An 8,855-nucleotide genomic window follows, 5' to 3' on the forward strand; every position below is an offset into this window, starting at 1 on the left:
TCTCAATCTTCCAGTTTATCCCTCCTCCCTTGTCCCCTGGTAACCGTAAGTTTGTTTTCTATATTTGTGACTCTATTTCTATCTTGTAAGTAGGTACATTTGTACCATTTTTTAAAGGTTCTACATATAAACAATATCATATATTTGTCTTTCTCTATCTGACTTACTTGATATGAAAATCTCTAGGTCCATCCATGTCACTTCAGATGGCATTATTGTTCATTTATAACTGAATAATGAAACTCCAATATTTTGGCCACCTCATGCGGCGAGTTGACTCACTGGAAAAGACTCTGATGCTGGGAAGGGTTGGGGGCAGGAGAAGACGGGGACGACAGAGAATGAGATGGCTGGATGGCATCACCGACTTGATGGACATGAGTTTGAGTGAACTCCGGGAGTTGGTGATGGACAGGGAGGCCTGGCGTGCTGTGATTCATGGGGTCGCAAAGAGTCAGACACGACTGAACAACTGAACTGAACTGAACTGAATATTTCATTTTGTATATGTATCACATCTTCTTTATTCTTTCCTCCATTGATGGACATTTAGGTTGCGTCCATGTCCTGTTTGTTGTAGATAGTGCTGCAATGAACACTGGAATACATGTATCTTTTCGAATTATGATTTTCTCTGAATATATGCCCAGGAGTGGGATTGCTGGATCATGTATGCCTGGGTACTCAGTTGCTTCAGTCGTGTGTGACTCTATGGGCTGTAAGCCTCCAGTCTCCTCTGCCCGTGAAATTCTCAAGACAAGAATATTGGAGTGAGCTGTCGTGCCCTCCTCCAGGGGAATCATCCTGACCCAGGTACCAAACCCACATCTCTTATGTCTCTTGCATTGGCAGATGGGTTCTTTACCATTAGCAGCACCTGAGAAGCCCTGATGGGTCATATGGTGGCTCTAATTTTAGTTTTTTAAGGAACTGCTATACTGTTCTCCATGGTGACTCAACCAATTTACATTCCTACCAACAGTGTAGGAGGGTTCCCTTTCCTCCACTTCCGCTCCAGTATTTATTGTAGATTTTTTGATGATGCCCATTTCTGACTGATGTGAGGTAATACCTCATTGTAGTTTTGATTTGTATTTCTCTAATCATTAGTGATGTTGAGCATCTTTTCATGTGCCTCTTGACCATCTGCATGTTTTCTTTAGAGAAATGTCTATTTAGATCTTCAGTTCAGTTCAGTTCAGTCACTCAGTTGTGTCCGACTCTTTGCCACCCCATGAATCACAGCACACCTCCCTGTCCATCACCAACTCCCAGAGTTCACTCAAACTCATGTTCATTGAGTCGGTGATGCCATCCAACCATCTCATCCTCTGTCGTCCCCTTCTCCTCCTGCCCCCAATCCCTCCCACCATCAGTCTTTTCCATTGAGTCAACTCTTTACATCAGGTGGCCAAAGTATTGGAGTTTCAGCTTTAGCACCAGTCCTTCCAATGAACACCCAGGACTGATCTCCTTTAGGATGGACTGGTTGGATCTCCTTGCAGTCCAAGGGACTCTCAAGAGTCTTCTCCAACACCACAGTTCAAAAGCATCAATTCTTCTGCGCTCAGCTTTCGTCACAGTCCAACTCTCACATCCATACATGACCACTGGAAAAACCATCTAAATTTTTATATTTGTATATTTAGGCATATATAAAAGTTTAAAACTGATACAAAACACTCTTTTAAAATTAATTTTATTTGGAATGTAGTTGCTTTACAAAGTTGTTTACAAAACACTCTTGAACTGACTCTTCACCCTTGCTAGTTCTTAATATTTAGCCATGTTTGTTTTAAAACTTTCTAAAAAAATAACATATTACAGATAGAGTTGAAGTGCCTTATCCCATTGCCCTCCCTTATTCTCCATAGGTGAGTACTATCCAGAATTTAGTGTTTACATTGATTTTCTAATTAATTTTTTCACATGTATATATCCATGAGAAACATATGGCATTTGAGCTGCAGTATTGAATTTGCTTGTTTCAAGTTTCATATAAATGACATAATACTTCATGTATTTTTGAACTTCATTTTCCACTTGTGTTTTAGTAGGGTATTTATGTTGATACATACACAATGCTTTCATTGACTTAGTTGCATCTTTTGCACTGTATGTATAATCACCATTTATTATCCATTATTTTGGTAGGCCTTTAGGTTTGCCCAATAATTTGCACTTTTAAGCAATGCTCTAATTGGTGTCTTTTCCCATGTATGCTCTTAGATCTGGAACTGCTCAGTTCTTTAGCATATGTGTCTAGATGTGAAATTAATTAGTCTAAAATAATGTTTGGGAATCTGTATCATTTAAAGGCTCCCTGGGGATTTTTGGTGTGTAGCTGGGGCTAAGAACCACTGCTCTAGATTTCATCCTTTTCAGGGATGGTTAAATTATCGCCCACTTCTTCATCTTATAAATGTTGAACTGGATGTATAAAAATCCTGATTGCTGAGGTTGCTGCCTCAGTGTTCTAGGGCCGACAGATCTTAAGAGCAGCTGTAGATATCTATGAATATGACCTCTCAGGGGAGAGACTTCAAAACAGACTTGTTGCTAGATGATACCTTTGCAATTCATCTGTCACTGTATACGTGTTTTTACCCGTGGAAGGGAAGAATCAACACACGTGCCGAATAAGCTCAGCCAGGACTGGGAAGGCAAATGATTCTTAACTTACCTGTCACTGGTAATCAGTTACTAGAATCCTTTTCATTGTTCTCAGCAGAACAATGAGAAGGATTGTGAAGACACCTAAGGCCTTTGTGGTGGAGATCGCTATGATTGATCAGTGATGTCTGTCATGTGTCAGATATAAGTAAGCAGTCAAATAGGTGAGGTGCGTCATCACCAACCTGCCACCAGGATTTGCCTATCAGCCAGCAGTCATCCAGGAAAAGCAATTGTCTGGTGAATTGCCCTGCTGTAATTAAAGAGAATGTCCAAATGTTGTCAGTGGCCTGATGAAGAGGAAAATTTTGCCGAGTATTTTTTGGAAGTCTTATATCTTTCACTCTTTCCAAAAACTTGACCTAAATTATTTTCTGTGTCAATATGTCCTGGCTGACAGGCAAGGCGAGCTCTTGGGCTTTCTTAGGCAGGGGAGAAAATGTAGGTTTTGGAGTCAAACCTGTGCTGGAGTTCAGATCTGCCATTCATAGGCTTAAGGCCAAGGCAAAGCCACTGAGATGCCTGTGTCCTAATTCTTCACTGTAAAATGATGGCCAAACCTGTGTTACTGAAAGTCATGAGGATTGTTATCAGTATTTAACACTGTCTTAGGACAAACTGCCAATTAATGGTAATGTTGCTACATTAATATTACTGTCATGATTATTATTAAAATGCAAAATAATGATAACAGTATTACAGTTTACAGATGGGTCTGGTTTAGAAAATTCAGCTCTAGGTAGGTTTAGAAATATGTCTCCAATCGAAATAATAGACTAGCAACTGATCCACAGGACAATTGAAGATGTCTGTGGAGGCAGTGGACACTAAGGTCAGCAACAAGAATCCCTGTTAGAGCTGTGATAGAAGGTAAACCGCAGGCTGAGTTCTGAGGCCACGTGGAGGAGTAACCCACTTCCATGGGAAACAAAAGGGAAGAAATACAAAATGGGTCCAGTTACTCTGGGTATAATTATGTCTGCTATGAAAATACAAGTCCCACTGCTTTATGTCAGAACCCTGATACCTCCTGTGTGTGTGTGTGTGCACGTGTGTGTGCGTGCATGCACGCACATGCACACAGCCTCAGTCATGTCCAACTCGGCAATCTCATGGACTGTACCCTGCCAGCTTCTGCAAAATGTTTCCGTGTCTTTTTGTAGTTAATCAACTCCTCCCACAGCCAGTCCCTAGCAACCAATGATCAATCTGTTTTTAGATATGTTTTTTGCCTTTTTATGTCATATATCTAATTATAGAGTGTGTATGTTTTATACTTTCTTTCACTAATGCTTCTAAAATTCATCTTTGTTGCTTATATTGATGCTTTATTTTTATACTAAGTTGTATTCCATTCCATACTAAACGTATTCCATTACATTTGATATTGTTCAGTCACTCAGTTGTGTCTGACCCTGTGAGCCCATGAACTGCGGTGCATCAAGTTTCCCTGTCCTTCAGCATCTCCCAGAGCTTGCGCAGAAAACATGTCCCATTGATTCAGTGATGCCATCCATTCATCTTGTCCTGTCATCCACTTCTCCTCCTGCCTTCAATCTTTCCCAGCTTTGGTTATCCATTCAGCAGTTGATGAACATTTGGCTTGCTTCTATTATATGATTATTATAAATAAAACTTCTACAAACATCTGTAAACAGGTTTTTTGTGGACACGGGTTATCAGTTTTCTCGGTTAAAATAATAGAAGTGGGCGTTCTGGGTCACATAGTAAGTGAATTGATAGCATTACTAGAAACTGCCAAAGACTTTAACCTTTCACATCCCCATCACTAATGTGTATGAGGCCTCCAGGTGCCCTACATTCTCAATGGCACTATTTAATTTTAGTCAGTGAGTATATAGTGCTTTCTCACTATGATTTTAATTGCAGTTTCTCTGATGACTAGTGATTTTTAGTTTCTTTTCAAATGTTTATTTACCGTCTATATGTCTTCTTTGGTAAAGGGTCTATTCAAGGTTTTACCCATTTTTTATTAGTTTCCTTGTCTTACTGAATTTTGAGAGGTTTTCTAATATTCTGAACACAAAGCCATTGTCAGATATATGTCACTTATCTTTAATTTTCTTAATATCTTTCAAAGAAGAGATGAATTTTGATTTAGTTATCAATTCTCTTCTGTTATGGTCTGTGCTCTCTGTGGCTTATCTAAGAAATCTTTGCCTAACTCAAAATCAGAAAGATTTTCTCCTGCATCTTCTAGAAGTTTTTATATGTGTAACTCTGACATTTAGATACAGACCATTTCAAGTTAATCATATATATGGTGCAAAAAAAAGGTTGAGGTTATTTACTTATTTAGCATATAAATGGCCAATAGTTCCAGCACCCATTGCTGAAAAGATTATCTTTTACGTACTGTCTTACTCTGGCACTTCGGTTGAAAATCAATAACCATATATATGTGTGGTCTATTTCTGAACTCTTGATTTTATTCCCTTTATCTGTGACTCTCTTTTAGCCCATACTACACCATCTTGATTACTGTATATTTATAATAAGTCTTCAAGTGGGCAATGAATGTGACTATTCCAAATATATTCTTCTTATTCAGAATTACCTATTTCAATGATTTTAGTTCCTTTGCTTTTCAATATAAATTTTAGAATTTCCCTGTCAATTTCTACACAAAAAACTCATGCTAGGATATTGACTTGGATTGCATTGAATGTGTAAATCAATTTGAGATAAATTGACATCTAAAATTTCCAATCCATGAGCACAGTTGTATCTATCCATTTATAAGATTGTCTTGTTTTCTCTCATCAACATTTTGTCATTGTGAACATTTAAATCTTTTGCATCTAAATAGTTCATTTTTTTAATGCTATTATACTAAAGAGTCTGAAATACATTTCAGTTCAGTTCTGTCCTTCATGTCGTTTTGGACTCTGTGACCCCATGAATCGCAGCACACCAGGTCTCCCTGTCCATCACCAACTCTTGGAGTTTACCCAAACTCATGTCCATCGAGTCGGTGATGCCATCTAGCCATCTCATCCTCTGTCGTCCCCTTCTCCTCCTGCCCCCAATCCCTCCCACCATCAGTCTTTTCCATTAAGTCAGCTCTTCGCATCAGGTGGCCAAAGTATTGGAGTTTCAGCTTTAGCATCAGTCCTTCCAATGAACACCCAGGATTGATCTCCTTTAGGATGGACTGGTTGGATCTCCTTGCAGTCCAAGGGACTCTCAAGAGTCTTCTCCAACACCACAGTTCAAAAGCATCAATTCTTCGGCGATCAGCTTTCTTCACTGTCCAACTCTCACATCCATATGTGACCACTGGAAAAACCATAGCCTTGACTAGATGGCCCTTGGTCAGCAAAGTAATGTCTCTGCTTTTCAATATGCTATCTAGGTTGGTCATAACTTTCCTTCCAAGGAGTAAGCGTCTTTTAATTTCATGGCTGCAATCAGTATCCATGGTGATTTTAGAGCCCAAAAAAATAAAGTCAGCCACTGTTTCCCCATCTATTTCCAATGAAGTGATGGAACCAGATGCCATGATCTTAGTTCTCTGAATGTTGAGCTTCAAGCCAACTTTTTCACTCTCCTCTTTCACTTTCATCAAGAGGCTTTTTAGTTCCTCTTCACTTTCTGCCATAAGGGTGGTGTCATCTGCATATCTGAGGTTATTGATATTTCTCCCGGCAATCTTGAGTCCAGCTTGTGCTTTCCAGCCCAGTGTTTCTTATGATGTACTCTGCATGTAAGTGAAATAAGCAGAGTGACAATATACAGCCTTGATGTACTCTTTTTCCTATTTGAAACTAGTCTGTTGTTCCATGTCCAGTTCTAACTGTTGCTTCCTGACCTGTATATAGATTTCTCAAGAGGCAGGTAAGGTGGTCTGGTATTTCCATCTCTTTCAGAATTTTCCACAGTTTATTGTGATCCACACAGTCAAAGGCTTTGGCATAGTCAATAAAGCAGAAATAGACGCTTTTCTGGAACTCTCTTTCTTTTTTGATGATCCAGCGGATGTTGGCAATTTGATCTCTGGTTCCTTTGCCTTTTCTAAAACCAGCTTGAACATCTGGAAGTTCATGGTTCATGTATTGCTGAAGCAGTATTTGGGTGCAATCTCAAAAATGACAGAATGATTTCAATTCATTTCCAAGGCAAACCTTTGAACATCACAGTAATCCAAGTCTATGCCCCAACCACTGATGGCAAAGAAGCTAAAGTTTACTGGTTCTGTGAAGACCTACAACACCTTCTAGAACTAACATCAAAAAAAGATGTCCTTTTCATCATAGGGGATTATAATGCAAAAGTAGGAAGTCAAGAGATACCTTGAATAACAGGCAAATTTGGCCCTGGAGTAATGAAGCAGGACAAAGGCTAACAGTTTTGTCAAGAGAACTCACTGGTCGTGGACAACACCCTTTACCAACAACCCAAGAGATGACTTTACACATGGATATGACCAGATGATAAATATAGAAACCATATTGATTATATTCTTTGCAGCCAAAGATGGAGAAGTATACAGTCAGCAAAAACAGGACCTGGAGCTTACTGTTGCTCAAATCATGAGCTCCTTATTGCAAAATTCAGGCTTAAGTTGAAGAAAGTAGGAAAAATCACTCAGCCATTCAGGTATGAACTAAATCAAATCCCTTACATGTTTTTGAGTTTCATATGTATGATTGCTTATATCAGGAATTTGTTGTAATTTATTTTAATTGGTGAGTAGTATTCCATTGTATGAATATATCCTTTTAGTTTTTTTATCCAGTCATCAACTGGTGGATATACACAGTTTCAATTTTTGGCTGTTATGAATAATATCACTATATAGGTTTTCTTATAGATATATCTTTGCCTTTTTCTTGGGCAAGCATTTAGAAGTAAAATTACTGAGTCCTATATATGATAAGTATATGTTTAATTTTTAAGAAACTGCCAAACTGTTTTCCAAGGCATATATACCATTTTTATCCCTACTAGCAATGAACAGGGCTCCAGTTTCTCTATATCCTCTTCAAAGCTCAGTAATTTCTTACTTTTTGGTTTGCCATTCTTGTGGCTATATAGTGGTAGCTTTAGATTTAAACTGGCATTTATTTATGACTCATGATTTTTTGCATCTTTCCATATGTCTGCTTATTATTTGTATCTCTTTCTATATCTTCTTTGATGAAGTATCTCTTAAGGTCTTTTGCTTATCTTTAATTTGGCTGTTTGTCTTTTAATTATGAAGTGGTACAATTAAAAAAAGAATCCTGGATGCAAGTTCTTTTTCTGGATTTTGCCTGTTGTTAATCCCTGCAATGCCTTTCATTTTAGATATTGTATTTTTTAGCCCTAGAATTTCCATTTGATTCTCTCTGTATCTTCATTTTTTTCTACTTCTTTTAAATTTCAATATGTTTATAATAGATATTTTAACATCATTTTCTGTTAATTTTATCATCTCTACCATTTCTGGGTCTGTTTCTATTGATTTTACTTTTTTCTATTTTATAAATCATATTTTCAGACTTTTTTGTGTTCCTGATGACTTTTTATCAGATGACAGTCATTCCGAAGGGGTTCCTGGGTGGCACAGTGGTTAAAATAAAGAAAAAGAAAAAAAAATTCTGCCTGCAATGCAGGAGACTCAAGTTCAATTCCTGGGTAAGGAGGATCCCCTGGAAGAGAAAATGGCAATTCACTCTAGTATTCTTACCTGGACAATCCCAGAGATAGAGGAGCCTGGTGGGCTACAGTCCATGGGGTCACACAACAGAGCACGCACACACAATGCCAGTCTTTGTGAAATTGACATTGTTGAGTGTTCATGTTGTATATATATATTTTTTTTTTTTGAAGAGTATGGAACGTTGTCCTATCTCACAGTTAAGTTACATGAACTCAGATTTGTTACATGAACAAATCTCCTTTTGAGATTTGTTTTAAGCTTTTCTTAGGTCCATCCTCTTTGTAATGTTGTTAGCTGTATTATAAAATCAATGCTCTTCTGAGTTTTTTACCCAGTGGCCTATGTATTATGAGGGACTTTCACTGTGGCCAGTGGGAACACTGAATTCCAGTGTGAACTCTAGGAATTAAGCTTATTCTACTGCTCTCTGGTGGTTCTTCCCTCAGCCTCATATACTCCTCTCTTACAAACACTCAGCCAGAAACTCAGAGGAGCCTCTCCGTAGATTCTTAGAATC

Source organism: Moschus berezovskii, chromosome 18 (genome assembly GCF_049115385.1).
Source record: "Moschus berezovskii isolate FMDL1 chromosome 18, NW_MosBer_1.0, whole genome shotgun sequence".
NCBI classification, from domain to species: Eukaryota; Metazoa; Chordata; class Mammalia; order Artiodactyla; family Moschidae; genus Moschus; species Moschus berezovskii.